This window comes from Desmodus rotundus, chromosome 4 (assembly GCF_022682495.2).
Source record: "Desmodus rotundus isolate HL8 chromosome 4, HLdesRot8A.1, whole genome shotgun sequence".
Taxonomy (NCBI): domain Eukaryota; kingdom Metazoa; phylum Chordata; class Mammalia; order Chiroptera; family Phyllostomidae; genus Desmodus; species Desmodus rotundus.
This window is the reverse complement of record NC_071390.1, coordinates 20,761,002-20,778,391: the sequence shown is the minus strand read 5'-3', so window position 1 is coordinate 20,778,391 and position 17,390 is coordinate 20,761,002. Positions and strand designations below refer to the sequence as shown.

Genomic DNA, 17,390 nt, shown 5'->3' with positions numbered 1-17,390 from the left:
TCGATGTGCGAGAGATAACATTAATCAGTTGCCTCTTGCATGCCCCCAACTGGGGACCTGGCCTGCATGTGCCCTGGTTGGGAATTGAACCAGCAACCTTTGGGTTCTCAGGCCAGCACTCAGTCCTCTGAGCCACACAAGCCAGTGCTATCTAACACTATTATTGTTTATGACACATTTTAATATATAAGGCAAGTACCCTCTCAGTACTTAGCTGTTTCAAAAATTTTCTTAGCTATTCTTATCTGAATGTTTTATATATGCTATTTTATTTAATTCTGAGGCAAGCCTATGAGTTATGGTTATTAAAATCTCTATTTTACAGATGTGGAAACTGAGGCTTAGAGAAGTTTATTTGTCATGGTTGCACCAGAACTGGAATTTCAGTATAGATCTTTTTGACTCCACAGCTGCTGCCTTTAGAGAGCATATAATGAAATCTCCATCTTTACATAAAATTGAGTTGTTGTAATGGGAATAAAATAACTACAAAAACATATGCAAACAGAAAAATGGTATATGAGACTTAAGTTTAAGCCAATATATGCTAGGAGGGAAAATCTAAACTATATATGAGTCATTAACCTTTTATAGGGAAAGGGAGTGTAGGCCGTTCTCTGAATACACTGGCTTCTGATTTGCTCTGTTGCTAAAGAGGTCCTTACAATAGTGGGCTTTGTCCTACAGGATTTTGAAAACAAAATTGTAGCATGCCAACACCTTAAGTACCCTATGTGGTTCTGGTTGCAGCATCTGAGACAGATCTGAAAAATATTCAGAGAAGGGTAAAGTAAAATGAAAAAGGAACTTCTAAGTCTTGGAATATTACAATTCTGGAACATAATCTTTAAAAAAAATTTATTGACACTCTAACCAGCAATTCTTTATTAGGATGCCTGCCCAGCTCACACAGGAGAGTAAGATTGGTCAGGGAGCACGGAGAAATGGGCATAGAGAGCAAGGCGAGAAGCAGGCAGGTCCACCTTGCCAGGGACACCCTGGCCACTGCGGTAGGTGCAGGGTCTGGTCCAGGGAGGACACAGCTGTTGGCATCCTCAGGAGCAGTCATCCCCTTGAACCTTTCATTTCCTCAAGACCGCCTCCTTTGGGACCCAGTAGGCCTTGTCCATGCTGTCGTTGACGATGATCAGGTCAAACAGGCCAAGCTCTTGCTGCTTTCCAAGTCGGCCAGGGCAGTGGCCTGCCGCTCCTCTATCTTCATGTTCTGCTGCCGCATCCTCTGCCCCTGGACTTCCAGTGAAGGTGGCTGCACAAAGATGGGCCTCAGATCGGTCTTCATTATGTTATGCACATCCATGTTCTGCTGCATTACCTCCCTGGTCACAAAGTAAAATAATAATCTTTGCTATTCTCCTTTTTTGGACCTCAGGTCCTTTGTGGTGTGGGACACACTGAACCTGAAGATGCTGCCACGCTACTGCAGGAGTCTCTTAAGCAGGGTACTCTCTTCCTAGCCCAAGAAGGTCTATTCAGTATGATAGTCCTTGGTCCTGACATCCCTTGGGGAGGAGTGTCAGGCTGCTTCCCCTCTCTGCCCCTCTGTATCATTCAGGGTCCACAATGGCATCCAACATGAAATCCATAGGCTGTGGGGTTTTACAAGCTGTCTGGAGCTTTTGGTGCCAGAACTGCCTCTTATATTTTGAGAACTGGTACAGAGGTACCAGCCTTTAATGTGATGTCCAATGGGGTGCAGCCAGCGGGTTCTGCAGCCTGTGGGAGTGAGGGGAGAGGCAGGCAGAGCCAGTGCCGCAACAGCCCACTTCTGCTGGCAGGGCCTACATCTGTGCCTGGAACAAAATCTTGATATTGGAATTAAGTATAAGAAAAAGTTTCTCCTTGTGTAGTTTTAAGTAAATTTATAAAATTTTATACAAGAGATTGATTTAAGAGAGATTGAAATCAGACATTCTGATCTGTGGTCTTGGAATGGGATTCAGGGGCTTAGTAGACACCCTGAAATTATATGTGAAATTGTGTGTATGAGGTCTGTCCAGAAAATATCCAGCCATGTACTATGAAAAACAGAGACATTTATTGAAGAAGATACAAGATATAAAAAACATGGTACATAGGACAATGATACCTCAGTCCCCTTCAAAGTAGCCACCTGGGATCTCACATAGTTCTCCCAATCTCCATGAGCTGCCCCATTGTATTTTCTTGAATCTCATTGATGGTCTGAAATTTCTTCCCTTTCAAAGGTGATTTTAGTTTTGGGGAAAACCAGAAGTCACAACACACCAAAACTAGGCTATAGGGAGACTAAGTCACCTGGATGATTTGATGTTTTGCCAAAAAACTCTGCATGAGATGTGATGCATGAGAGGGCGCATTGTCGTGATGAAGCTGCCAATCACCAGTTGCCCATAGTTGTAGCCTTCTGAATCACCTGAATAGATTCCACAGAGGAATGTTCAAGTTTAACACAAAATTTGATGCAGATTCATTGCTCTACTCACTTGGTCATTTTGAATGTGACAGCCACACAGTATACATGCTTGGTCAATGGCATCTACCTCCCCCACTGACTAGTACAATGACGTTGTTGTTCACACATGCACGTTCCAGTCCACTCTCCTTGGCTGCCTGGTTACACTGATGTGCAAACTGTTCTTGTTATATTAATGATGGCTGGACTTTTTCCGGACAGACCTCATACACACACACACTTTTCTGGGGAGAAGACTCATGTTTTCATCAGCATCTCAAAAGGATTATTACATTCTGCATTTGAAAGCTCTGTGAACTTGGGCAAGTAACTTTACCTTTTTGTGCTTCATTTACTTTCACCTGTAAAACAATGGAGCTATTCTGTCATCCTTAGTTTCTTTCCATCCCTGGTGTTAAGACTTCCTTTTCTCTATGAATTGACATTCTTGGTTCCACATGCCCGAGAAAGTGTTACCTTTAAACTCTGTCACCTTAGTGAAATAGTATTAAGAGGTACCACTGCACTTCTAATTATGAACAGTGTCTCTTTCCTAGCTTTAGAAGTTGAAGTCCTTTCAATCATGTTTCTCTTCTAAAGGTCATTTCAATAAGTTTTTATTTAATGTCTTCTGTGTGCCAGAAACTTTTGGGTGTTTTGTGGAATACAAAGATAATCACATTTAAGGAGGGTCATGTACTGTTCTGGACAGATAAAGAATAAAAGGTGAGCATTCCTGCGGAAAGGATGGAGGTAGGACAATGTGAGGTGTGGGCAAGAGCAAGGAATCTGGTGGGAGTGAAAGGTAATCAGTATGTTGGATTCATGTTATGGAGAGCCTTAACTGCCAACAGAGGGAAAGCCCCTAGATATAATGAAAAGAGACCTAACTGGAAATCTGAAGACTTGAAATACAGATTGGCCTTTGTCATAATTATGTGTGTGATCTTGAGTAAGTGACTTAACCTCTCTTGACTTGAGTTTCAATACATACACTCACAAATTTCACTAAAAAATACGATACAGCCTCATGGTATTTCTCTAAAATTCTATTATTCTTTTTAATTCAGTTAGAAATGGGAAATAATTGAAGGTTTTTGAGCATGGTAATTTTTATCAGCAGAATTACTGCTGCTTCACTGCTTGGAGGCTCCTATTAATGCTGTTTCTTCCACTGTTGTGTGATTGCTCTGGAAGTACTATCACTTTAGATAGTTCTTGATGTGGTCAAGGAGTTGGCTATCATTATCATTATTAGTTTACATTGTCAAGAACATAGCAATTACCCGGTGTTTGTTCTTGAATTAGATCTGAGGCTAGTCTTGTTTCCTCATGTTATCAGTCCCTGACCTGAGAGCTAGACCAAATGTCTAGAGTGTGGGCAGCAGGTAAGTGCTGACATTTTGATGGCCACATCATATTTCAGGGATCTATGAGAAGGCCTGTAATGACCATGGAAAGCCAGCCAAGAATCTCCTTGCCATGGACAAATGGGAGTAGTTACTAAATTTAGCTGACATTAAGCTGCAAATTATTTGAAAGGTGGAAAAGGATTCTATTCAGAGGCTATCTAGAATTTCCATTTACTAATCAAGCCTGTGTGCTGTAGGGGCTTTCATCCCAGGAAAAGTATTGCTTTCTCTCTTCCTCTTTCCCCACAGTTTGTCCCTGTTATAATGGGAAGATGATTTGTAGCTCTTATTGGGACCTGGCACTTTAGTGCTTCCTGCTATTCTTAGATGCCAAGGGCCACAGGATGATAGAATCAGAAGTTGGAACTGCTAGTTAAAAATCGGAATATGAGCTTATTTGTTCTTGAGTTTTATCTAGAGAATGATAGAGATATGTATGAAGTACAGTACACTCCTGATTTTTGAGAGGAATGTTTCTAGTGATATTCACAAATCACCAAACTCGGAAAACAAAAAAAAATCTGTGTAAGAACTTGTATGATCAATAAGGGCAGGTTTTTCCAACAGAAAAATGGACAGACTTGAGCAGATACCTCACAAAAGAGTATATCTGAATAGTCAATAAACATAAGAAAAGGCATTCAATTTCATGAGTCATTAGAGAAATTCAAAGTCACAATGGAATACTGCACATAGAGTAGAATGACTAAAATGAACCGATACACTTGTACCCTGTAAGCCAGCAATTCCATATCTAGAGATATGCAAAATAGGAATTTATGCATACATTCACCAAAAGATGTGTGTAGGAATGTTTATAGCAATGCTAATCATAAAAGTCAAAAAAGAGGAACTATCCAAATGTCCATCAGAAACAAAATGGATAAGTAAAATGTGGTATATCCTCACAATGGAGTACTACACAGCAAGTAGAATTTAGTGAACTACAACACAATGAAATTTTTTAGAGTAATGTTGAGCAAAGGGAGCCAAACACAAAGGAGTCCATACTGCATGATACCATTTATATATTAAGTGCTTTTCAATGACTATGCAAGGCAAATCAGTGGTATTAAAAGTCAAGATAATGGTTACCTTTGGAGGGATTGTGACAGGAAGAAGTCACGATAGGAATTTCTGGGTCCTGGTAATGTTCTGGGTGCTGATGGTTAAGGTTGTAAAAATTCATTGAGCTGTATATTTAATGATGTTATGTATGTTAACAGTTTCTTAAAATGTGGAGGATGGGCTTAAATTTGTAGATGCTGAGCAGTTTTTCAGGCCTACTCACGAGCTAAATAATTTACTGGTACAAATTAACCCTAGTGCAATATTCAAACTTTTGTCTCATAAAAGTTACTGATTGCAATTGATCTTGGATCTTCAGAGCCCCTCTTAGTAGTTGAAATAGTAAATATTAAGTCTTTGGATGCAAGGGTCTATATTATTTTGGTCATCAATACTAGTAAGATGGCCTGTGGGGAAATGAGTGTAAGATCACTAAAATGAAAGAGGTGGTCTAGTATTTCCCCTGATAATACTGACTTCCCCCCCCCTGTCTGAGTCAGGCTCCAGAGGTTGTAAATATGAAGTTTGCTCTTTCTCTTTAGGCAGCTCAGTTTGTGCCTTTCTTAGCTTTGCCTCACTATCCTCCTTTGTAAGATACTGCTTGCCCACCTTCCGTGGCTGCTGATAAGCAGCTCTGGTGCACTGTATTTATTAAGGTAGGCTGCCACTTTTTATTCTTTTGAGAATTTTTGGTCTTTCTAGTTATGATTTTTGCGTGTCCTTGTTTGTGGATCTGGAACTTAATTATTAGTTTTAGAGTGAAAGGTAGGGATATTTTGTTCTCCTGAATTTTCTCCCTATTCTAGACCTGTGGTTATAAAGCTTTAATCAGAAGCTAATTCAGTGATGATGGGTTAGTCTTAGAAATTGCCTTCTATTCAAGTTTAATTTATTCTGTGTTTCAGTGTTATAGAGAAATCTCATTTTATGATTTTTGGTTTACATTTGTATAATTTAGGAAAATATATTCAAGTTTAATTTATTCTGTGTTTCAGTGTTATAGAGAAATCTCATTTTATGATTTTTGGTTTACATTTGTATAATTTAGGAAAATATGACAACCTATATTTTAGATACATATATATTTACAGAAATATATGTATACATACACATATATATTTTATTTTTTCTGTTGGGTTTAAAGAGTTGTGTTGGATATTATGAAATTGGAAAGAGACCATGTGGAGTTACAGGATTTAGGCAAATTCGTAGTTGACAGAAGTGGTGAATTGAAAAAGTGGTCAGGTACACATGTTTCTTATTTAAGTCTAGTCTATTACTACTGTTTAATGTCAGAGTAAAAAAGTGTCAGTAGCTCAAAATGGCAAAAGCATCCTGACAGACTGGAAAAAGTTGTGCCTAGTGTTCTGTTGACCAAAAGGAGGTTATATTTTCAAACTAGCTTCCTGAGATAAAATTGAAGTCATACACCTGCCCTGCTTATTCTTCTTAGCCCTGATTTTAGTTTTTCAAATCTTCCCTATTAAATATTATATTAGCATTGTATATTTCAAAGTCAGTTATGCTTGTATTGATTGAGATTCCTATTAATCTGTGTTAGATTTCTGGTCTCTGTTAGGTCATTTCTACTACTGGCCTCCCCTAAAATAGAAGCATGCATACATGCTTGTATTCTGGTGAGTATAAGCACTAGGGTATTTTCCTGGGACTGTTAGAAAACCTTGTAGTGGAATTAACCTAGGAGAGATTTGAGGTTTGCAGGTAACTGAGGAGGGGAGGGTTGGTCAGTTTGTGGCCTCTGTACCAAGACTTTTCTTTATCAGCCCCAAGCTGCGGGGGCTGGTAAATCAACCCCTGAGGAAGGGGTTGATTTTCTATTTATTAGAAGTGACATGAGCAGTGGGGCAGTGGCAAAGAGGCCATGTTGCTCTTACTAAATATACATCTCTGACAGTTGGATAATAGGTTCCAGGAAGTTCAGTGGAAAATTAAAACAAAGCAACATTTATAGCTGACTGAACTTGAAAAGCCATTTTGGTGTTGAATGGCAAATATGTAGACTTCAGCATTCCTGGAGCCTGATGCATCCTGCTGGATGGCCCTGTTCCTGTGTACATGATGGCCTGGGGACTCAGCAATATGCAGGGTGCTCTTTTTTAGAGTGTTTTGAGGAAAGAAAGTTTGCTGCTACTTACAGAAGTCCCCTTCCCATGGATTTTTGCAACATAGGTTCCTTATGTCTAGGGAGCATCTTTCCTCTAATGATTTGAGGACTTCATTGTTAGAAGGACAGGAATGTCTGGCAAGGGACAGAGGAGCTCTTAAATACTATAAATACTCCTAGGCATCCTTTATTGGGACTGAAGCTCTAAACCAGGGGTGTCCAACCTGCAGACTGAATGTGGCCCAGGATGGCTGTGAACGCAGCCCAATACAAAATTGTAAATTTACTTAAAACATTACTTAGTTTTATCACTAAGTTTTATTACTTAAATATGTACATTTTCTATATTAATGCTCACAAACTTGGGACCTGCCTGACGATTTTAAAAGATTATGTATCGAAAGGGCTGCTGCATAATTAGGGTTATTATGTGAGGACATTCTTGCTTATCTGTGGTGGCAGATATCACAAAAATTATGCACAGACCATTTTTATTGCTCATCAGTTTTTGTTAGTGTTTGTGTATTTAATGTGTTGCCCAAAACAACTAACTCTTCTTCTTCCAGTGTAGCCCAGAGACACCGAAAGATTGGACAGCCCTGTGTTTAAGCAGATTGCTGTGGTGTATACACGTGATCTTAGCATGGTAACACTTCTGATTGATGTACCTAGCTGTCGTGAGGCCACTGGCTTGAGCCTTAAGTTGGGCTGATTGGCTGAAAAGAGGGCTTTGGACTCTATATGGGGGGTGGTTATTTTCTTGGAACCAGGAGGGGGACTTGCAGGGATAGGAAGGTGAAGAAATGGTACAGGGTACGTAGGTAGAGAGAAACAGTTGAGCCTTTTGCAATTATCGAGAAGAGTTCCTGCATATACCCATCTTTTTCTCCAGGATGGTGTCCTGTTGCTATTCTGATGGGAACTTAGGAGCATTAGTTTGGTTAGGGTGATAAAGCTCCTGTCATTTAATCCCATCAACTCCTCTAGGAACTTCATGCTAACCAGCCTGGCTATCAGGAAACATGAATTGTGGGTATGGATCTAACTTTCTTCTGTTCCCGCTCAACTGAACTGTCTCCATTGTCTGTAGAATAAACAATTCCTGTGCCCTATGAATTTCTCCAAGTTGAACTACACCAGTGGAAATGAGAATTGAGTTTATAGGTTCCCTAGTTTATCAGCAAATGAGTTTTCTCCCCTTGCATCTTAACTGGAAAACAGAGACCCAACCTTAACAATTTCCTCAGCTCCTCCTTTTCTTAATGAAGAGCTTGAGTGGGCCCCACTTTTAGACATGGTTACTTGTTATGGTGGAATGTTTATAAACTTAGAAAATGTTAAATCTCTTTCTGTCCCCACTCTGCTGTGGGGTTGAGGCATAATACATTTAATGGGTCTTTTCCCTTCTCAGCTGTAGCCATGGCAGCTCTGTGCTTAGATTGCTTAGCAAGCATTTTATAAACCTGATAACCTGGCACCAAGCCTTTGGTTCACTTATATTTTAATGCTATTGAAGTTTAGCTTTTAGTTTGTAGGGACCTGATTACTTTAGTTGGCAATTGTATGCATTGCGAGAGAATCTTAGTGGCTGATCCACTGTTGCCTATGCAGTTTAAAGGGTCTTTAACTGGAGTAACACCATTCTTTTGGCAATCCTAGACTGTGAATCTGTGATGCAACAAGATAGAAACACCTGTTTCTCTTTGGTTTCTCCAGAAGAAACAACTGTGCTCATTGTATTTTCCTCAAGTTCCTGCAGTCTCTGAGAAAGAAACTTTCTTTCCAGTGAATTGAGTTTAATTGTGGCCTATTGCTTTTTCCTAAGCTGGTTAAAGCAAAGATGTGCCTTGCCCTGTAGAGATCTGAGACCTGGCTAGGCTCATCTTGGTGGTCTTCTCCTAACGGTGAAATTAGGGCCCAAGGCACAAGGAAGTGCGGGTTCCCGTTGTGTCTTGTGGATATAGATCTTCCTAGTCAGTGCTCACCTTGTCAGAACCAAGAAAGCAGTTCTGAATGTGTTCTCCAGAGGCTTGCACAGGAGTAGCATGCTGTGGATGCTAATGAAGAGGAATTGTGCCGTTAGGCAAAGGAAAGATTTCATGACTTGAAAGCGGGCATCTTGTATTGTGGAGACCAGGTTATTTTCCCACTTTGTTAGAAGAGACACTACACCAAGAAGCTTCATATTCTCCTGAGTACACACAAGTCCACACTGCAGTTAGTAGATTTATGAGGTGTGGGCCCTTACGTGACAGAAAACAAAACTGGCGGCTGCTGTGTGGTCCGGTAAAATTCTTGTGCCATCTCGGTGGTGTGGGTTACAGAAGAAGATGGAGAGGGCTTGCTGCCCTCCCTTGCTGGGGCTCAGCTGCCCCAAATACTTGTGATATTATGGGTTATTTATGAGGTCATCTGGGCTGGGATTCTCTACCCTACACCCTGGTAGGTGAAGATTTGCAGGCCGAATGTAGAAGCCCTCATTAATCTTCCTGGTCTTGTTGAGGATTTCTTGCCAGCCGCAGCTTCTGTTGGAGAATGAACTGGCTTTTCCCACTGAACTGCAATGGCTCAGATTAGAATTAATCCTTTTAATGCTGCAGTTCATGATATAGTCATTAGGTGACTTGGAACTAATCCTGTCCACCTAACTAGTGTGATTTATTAAATACACATGGAGATCGAGTCTGAATACAGCCAGGCAGAATCAGCAGCAAATAAATACCTCTGTGTATCTATATTAATGCTGGTCGATTGGGACACAATTGCAGGCTGGGCTGGGGAGAAACAAGGGCGAAAGGAGGCAGAGCTCTATGATCAACAGCATTTCCCCACCCCTAGCCTTTACATAGTAGAACCTATAAAAACTCTAAAGACGTATGCCCAAACTAAGGAGGAAGAATTTCCTTAAACATGTCAATGACTTGAATGACTTTCTTCCTTTAGGTTTTAAAATAACTGTTGAAATAGAACTCTCTCCATGACTGAACTTGCTTAGATTCTTTTGAGTTCTTTTGAGTAGATACCTGAAGCAGGACACTAGGCACACTGGTCTATCTCCTCTCCTGGCTTCAGGGCTTAAATTTTCCTTCTTGAAAGGGGCAAGGAAGTAGAGCAGCCAAGCCTGCCATACAACAGTTCTCTTCTTTGATATACTTGACCAAACTAGCAGAAGCATAATTTCTTTTGTGAAGAATTGAGGTTTATCATTTTCCTTTCTCAAATCTCCTTTTCCTCTCCCTCTTTGCTCTTTTAGCAGACATGGCATTAATATGAAAAACATCTACCTAGCTGGCTTCGCTAAATCAGACAACTCTGACATTTGTAAAACCTCTCATTAACATTTTCCCCAAAGAGCACAAAATTGCCTCCCCTCCACCTCCCCTCCTAGTACAGCCACCTCAAAGTTTAGGCTGCTTTCCATCACCATTGGCAGCCTGTTCTCAGAGATGTTGCTTCTCTAAATTTTCACTCTTGGCCAACAGCTAATGGTCACATATGGGGGGAACCTTCTGTTTGGATGCGACCCAGTTCCTTGTAAACATTACTTTTTATGACTTTTTCCTGGAAATGACAAGAAATCTTTGATAGGAAAATTGGGGTATGGATTTCTTTAGTACTTCCTCTGATTGTGACCTTTTTCAACTAGTTCCAGAGTATTGGTTGAACAATACTGTGTCCATGGTCCTCAGCTAGACACTGTTAATACAAAACCAAAGAAGCTTTGTCCCTTTCTGCCTTCCAGGAGCTGACAGACTACAGCTAGTTATTCCATAAACCAGAATACTAAACTAAACTAAAGCAACAGCACTCTAGAAGTACCAAGAAGGAAGAGATTAATTCTGGTAGGAAGAAATCCAGGATGGTTTTTGCTGAAACTGAGAAAGTGAGTAGTGAGAAAGCCAGGCCTGGATTCTTGGGATGATCTTGGTTTTCTTACTACCTTCAAAGCACACCTTGTGTACCCTGAACCAGTGGATGAGAACTAACCCAGAATTGGGATCTTGATGTATCTGGTGACAGTAGTGCTTCCTACTTTACTGTAAGGTAGGCATTGGTAATCTTTATTGTTTGTACTCCTCAGTTTTCTTTGTCATTCCTTTTTTGCACTTTATTTCTTTTTCCCCCTTTAAAAAAAAAAGATTTTATTTATTTTCAGAGAGAGGGGAAGGGAGGGAGAAAGAAGGAGAGACATTAATGTGTGAGACAAACTTCGATTGGTTGCTTCTTGCACACCCCCAACTGGGGACCTGGCCCGAAACCCAGGCATGTGCCCTGATCGGAAATCGAACCAGTGACCCTTTGGTTTGCAGGCTGGCACTCAATCCACTGAGCCACACCAGCCACAGCTCAACCTTTTTCATTCTTATAGCACACATAAACTAATTACTCAAATTCTGTGGCACAACAAAAAATATTTTTTTGTCAATCTGACCAAAAAAGGAAAATAGGTATAATTGTGATTCATTCACACCAAACGACTATTGTTGTGTTGGCTGTTGTCACTTTTTTATTTGACAATCCAAGAGAAGAGTTCAGTGTTCCTGACTAAATGTTCAGGTATTGCATGTTTTAAAAATTCTTGTGGCACACCATTTGAAAATCACTATGATAGAAAGATAGATAGAAAGAGAGAAAGAAAGAAAGAGAGAGAGAGAGAGAGAGAGAGAGAGAGAGAGAGAGAAAGAGAGAAAAACTAATAAATTAAGATCCAGAAAATCTTAAGGTTTGGCCATGGTCATACAAACTAGTATAATCTGTAATTTGTAAGCAAGGACTGTGGGTTATTCATCTCTGTATCTTCAAAGTCTAACACAGGGCCAGTTCCACAGAAGGGATTCGAATCCAGAAAGGCCAGTATTGTTTCAGTGATCTTATAAGAGCCAAATTTTTATGATTTTTTTGTAATAATATTTATTTTTCAATTATAGTTGATTTACAATATTATATGAGTTTCAGGTGTACAACCCAGTGATTAGACATTTATGTAACTTATAAAGTGACCACCCCAATAAATCTAGTACTCATCAGACACCATACATAGTTATTACAATATTATTGACTATATTTCCTATGCTGTACTTTACATCCCCAAGACTACTCTGTAGATACCAGTTTGTACTCCTTAATCCCTTCCACTTTTTTACCCATTGCCCCTAACACCCCACCCACCTGGCAACCATCAAAATGTTTTCTGTATCTATGAGTCTGTTCCTGGTCTGCTTGTTTGTTTATTTTGTTTTTTAGATTCTACATATAATTGAAATCATATGGCATTTGTCTTTGTCTGACTTACTTCACTCAGCACAATACCTTCTAGGTCCATCCATGTTGTTGCAGATGACAAGATTTCATTCTTTTAATTCTATGGCTGAATATTTCATTGTATATATGCACCACTTCTTTATCAGTTCATCTATTGATGATACTTGGGTTGCTTCCATGTCTTGGCTAATGTAAATAATGCTGCAATGAACATATAGATGCAGAGATCTTTTGGATTTAGTGTTTTCGGTTTCTTCAGTTAAATACCCAGAAATGGAATTGTTGGGTCCTTCACTGTATCTTGTTATTGCCTTTGTTTTAAAGTCTATTTTTTCTGGTATAAGTATTGCTATCCCAGCTTTTTGTTTGCTTGTTTGTTTCATTTCATTTTCATGAAATACCTTTTTCCATCTTTTTAATTTCAGTCTGTGTGTGTCTTTCAATCTGAAGTGAGTCTCTTAAGTCTCTTATAGACAGTATATGTAAGGGGCTTGTTTTGTTATTCATTCAGCCACTGTATATCTTTTTTAAAATATTTTTTATTGATTATGCTATTATAGTTTTCCCAATTCCCCCCCATCTCCAGTCTGCCCTGCCTCCCCAACCCTCCAGCATTACCCCCCTTAGTTCACATCCATGGGTTGTACATAAAAGTTCTTTGAGTCCTCTATTTCCCATACCATTTTTTAATCTCTCCCCATCTACCTTATGCCTACTAACCATGCTTCTTCTTCCCTGTCCCTTTTCCCCCCTATTCCTCCCTTCCCCCTCCCCACTGAAATCCCTCCGTGTGATGTCCATTTCTCTGATTCTGTTCCTGTTCTGGTTGTTTGCTTAGTTTTTGTTTTCATTGTTTTTCTTTTCTTTTAGGTTCATTTGTTGATAGTTGTGAGTTGGTTGTCATTTTACTGTTTATATTTTTTATCTTGTTTTTCTTAGATAAGTCCCTTTAACATTTCATGGGCTTGGTGATGATGAACTCCTTTAACTTGACCTTATCTGGGAAGCACTTGTCTGCCCTCCCATTCTAAATGACAGCTTTGCTGGAGAGAGTAATCTTGGATTACTCTCCTTGCCTTTCCTGACTTCAAATACTTCTTTCCAGCCCCTTCTTGCCTGTAAGGTTTCTTTTGAGAAATCAGCTGATAGTCTAATGGGAACTCCTTGTATGTAACTTGTCTCCTTTTCTCTTGCTTTTTTTAGGATTCTCTCTTTATATTTAATCTTGGGTAACTTAATGATGATGTGTCTTGGTGTGTTCCTCTTTGGGTCCAACTTCTTTGGGTTCAATTTCTTTGGGACTCTCTGGGCTTCCTGGACTTCCTGGAAGTCTATTTCCTTCACCAGATTAGGGAAATTTTTCTTCATTATTTGTTCAAATAAGTTTCAATTTCTTGATCTTTCTCTTCTTCTGGCTCCCCTATAATTCGGATATTGGAACATTTCAGGTTGTCCCAGAGATTTGTAAGAGTCTCTTCACATTTTTGAATTCTTGTTTCTTCATTTTGTTCTGGATGGATGTTTATTTTTTCCTTTTGGTTCAAATTGTTGCTTTGAGTCCTGGTTTCCTTCCTGTCACTGTTGGTTCTCTGAACATTCTGCTTTATTTCACTTTGGGTATCCTTCACTTGTTTTTTCATTTTTCGACCAAGCTCAATCAGATCTGTGTGCATTTTGATTACCAGGGCTTTAAATTCTCCTTCAGGTAGGTTGGCGATTTCCTCCTCGCTTAGCTCTCTTTCTGAGGCTTTACTGTGTTCTTTCATTTGGGCCATATTTCTTTGTCTTGGTGTAGCTGATAGGTTGTTAGGGGGGGTGGGGCCTTAGGTATTCACTGGGGCAAGGCAACCCTCTTTGCTGTTCTGAGGTGCTGCCCTGGGGAGGGGCCAGGGAGGGAACAACAATGTGGCTGGCCTGCTCCTCTCTAGTGCCCTTTTCAAGGGACTCTTGTGTGAGACTGGGAGCTTCTCCTACTACCACAGCCACAGTAGCCCACAGCCACCTCTGAGTCCCCTTAAGTCAGCCCCTCCCTTGCAGCCCTCAGAGCTGGAAGCCAGCCCTGACCCCAAGGTCTGCTGTGATGCCTCGGTTTTTCTGACTTGCCCACGCCATCTGCCTCCTTACCAGTCTGGTTGTTCTGATTGATTTTTTCTTTAATTCCTTTGTTGTTGGAGTTCCATGCAGTTTGATTTTCTGGCACTTTTGGTTGTTTATTGATTTCAGATTGGTTGTTATCTTCCTTTTGGTTGTGTGAGGAAGTGAAGGGTCTCTACCTATGCCTCCATCTTGGCCAGAACTCTGTATATTTATTTATTCATTTTAGAGAGGGGAAGTGAGGAAGAAATAGAGCATTAATGTGTGGTTGCTTCTCATGTGCCACTTACTGGGGGCCTGCCCTGCAACCCAGGCATGTGTCCTAGACTGGGAATTAAACTGCTGACCATTTGGTTTGCAGGCCAGCACTCAATCCACTGAGCCACACCAGCCAGGGCTCACTGTGTGTCTTTTGATTGGAGCATTTAATCCTTTTAAATTTAAAGTAATTTTAGATAATATGTGTATAATGCCATTTTATTACTCATATTTTTAATTATTTTTCTTCTTAAAGAAGACCCTTTAACATTTCTTATTAATAATGGTTTTGTGGTGATGAACTCCTTTAGCTTTTTCTTGTTTGGGAAGCACTTTATCTGTCCTTCAATTCTAAATGATAGCTTTACTGGGTAGAGTAACCTTGGTTATAGGTCCTTACTTTTCTCACTTTGAATATTTCTTGCCAATTTCTTCTGGCCTGCAAAGTTTCTGTTGAGAATCAGCTGGCAGTCTTATGGGAGCGCCCATGTAAGTAACTAACTCCTTTTCTCTTGCTGCTTTAAAGATTCCTTCTTTGTCTTTAATCTTTGGCATTTTAATCATGATGTATTTTGGTGTGAGTCTGTTCAGGTTCATCTTGTTTGAGATTCTCTGTGCCTCCTGGACTTGTATGTCTATTTCCTTCACCAAGTTAAGGAAGGCTTCTCTCATTATTTTCCCCATGATTATTTTCAAATAGATTTTCAATTCCTTGCTCTCTCTCTTTTCCTTCCAACACCCCCATGACGTAAGTGTTGGTATGCTTGACATTGTTGCAGATGTCTCTTTTACTATCCTCATTTTTTTTTTAATTCTTTTTTCTTTTTGCTATTCTGATAGGGTGTTTTCTGCTTCCTTCTCTTCCAAATCTCTACTTTGAACCTCTGCTTCATCTATTCCACTGTTGATTTCCTGTAATGTATTCTTCACTTCTGACTGGTTATTTTTTATGTTTTCTATCTCTTTGTTGAAGTTCTCACCAAGTTCATTTACTCTTCTCCTAAGTTCATTGAGCATCCTTATAACCAGCATTTTGACCTCTGCATCTGGTAGCTTGTCTTGATTTTATTTAGTGCTTTTTCTGGAATTTTGTTTTGTTATTTCATTTGGGACATGTTTCTTTGTCTCCTCATTTTGGCTTTCTTCCTGTGTTTGTTTTTATGTATTAGGTAGAGCTGTTACGTCTTCTGGGCTTGGTAGAGTGGCTTTATGTAGTAGGTGTCCTGTAGGGCCCAGTGGTAGTCTCCTGGGTCATCCCAGCTGGGTAGTACAAGTGTGTCACCTGTGTGGGTTGTGGTACCTCTTGTAGTTGAGCCTTGATTGCTGTTGACACTCAGCGGGAGGGACTTAGTGGGGGTCCAGGCTGGTGGGCTACGAGGACTAGTCTCAACTACAGCTGAGGAGCTGCTGTGCAGGGGCTGACCCCACACAGCAGGACTCGCTTCAGTGGCGCTGGTGCCCATGAGTTTGCCCCTTGAGAGTCACTAGTAGAGGTGTTTGGGTGGTGCTCTGATGTAGTCTGAAGCTGATCACTGGATGTGCTGGCTCTCATACCTCCTGGGAGGGGTGTCATTTAAGCAGAGCCTCCTGAAGATCTGGCAGTTTCTTCTGCTGCCCCAACCCCCACCAGTTTTTATAGCCAGAATTATGGGGATATCTTCCTGGTGCTAAAACCCTGGCAGTCTGGAATAGGACTGGGATTGCTCACTCCCAAGGTAACCCTCCCAATTTTTATTCACCACACGTGAATGTGGGACTGCCTATTCCACTGCCACTTCTCTGTGCCACACCACGTCTCCACACCTCTCTACCCTTCTCCATGTTTCCACGCCTCCTACCTGTCTGGATGAATGTGGCTTCTTTAAATCCTTGGTTGTCAGACTTTCATACAGCTCAATTTTCTGACATTTCTGGGTGTTGTTTTGAGGTCTAGTAGTAATTTTTTCTGTGGTTGTGCGAGGAGGCAAAGTGTGTTTACCTACGCCTCCATCTTGATCAGGAATCTCTTTATCTTTAACCTTTGGATTTTAATATGATGTGTCTTGGTGTGGTCCTCTTTGTATCCATCTTGTTTGGGATTCCCTGTGCCTCCTAGACTTATATGTCCATTTCCTTCACCAAATTAGGGAGGTTTTCTTTCATTGTTTTTTCAAATAAGTTTTCAATTCCTTGCTCTTTCTCTTCTCCTTCTGGCGCCCCTGATTCTAATGTTGGTACATTTGACATTGTCCCAGAAGCTCCTTACCCTATCCTTGCTTTTTTGGATTCCTTTTTCTTATTGTTCTGTTTGAATGATTTTTCTTCCTTATGTTCCAAATCATTGATTTGATTCTTGGCTTCATCCACTCCACTGTTGATTCCCTGTAAATTTTTCTTCATTTCATTTACTGTAACCTTCATTTCTGCCTGGATCTTTATTATGCTGTTGAAGTACACAATGAGTTCCTTGAACATCGTTATAACCAGTGTTTTGAACTCTGCACCTTAAAGATTGCTTATCTCCTTTTTATTTGGTTCTTTTTCTGGGCTTTTGTTCTGTTTTTTCATTTGGGCCACATTTCTTTGCCTCCTTATTTTGACAGCCTTCCTGTGTTTGTTTCTATGTATTAGGTAGAGCTGCTTTGACTCCATCTTTTTAAAAAAAATTTTTATTGTTGTTCAATTACAGTTGTCCCCATTTTTCCCACATTACTCTCCCCTGCCCTACCCACCCCTCTCA

The 17,390-nt window shown here is 40.2% G+C and overlaps 1 protein-coding gene across 10 annotated transcripts in view; it reads left to right on the top strand.

Moving 5' to 3' along the window:
• GBF1 (golgi brefeldin A resistant guanine nucleotide exchange factor 1) overlaps window positions 1-17,390 on the top strand; it is a 124,183-nt gene that overhangs the window by 55,492 nt on the left and 51,301 nt on the right. The window lies entirely within an intron of this gene.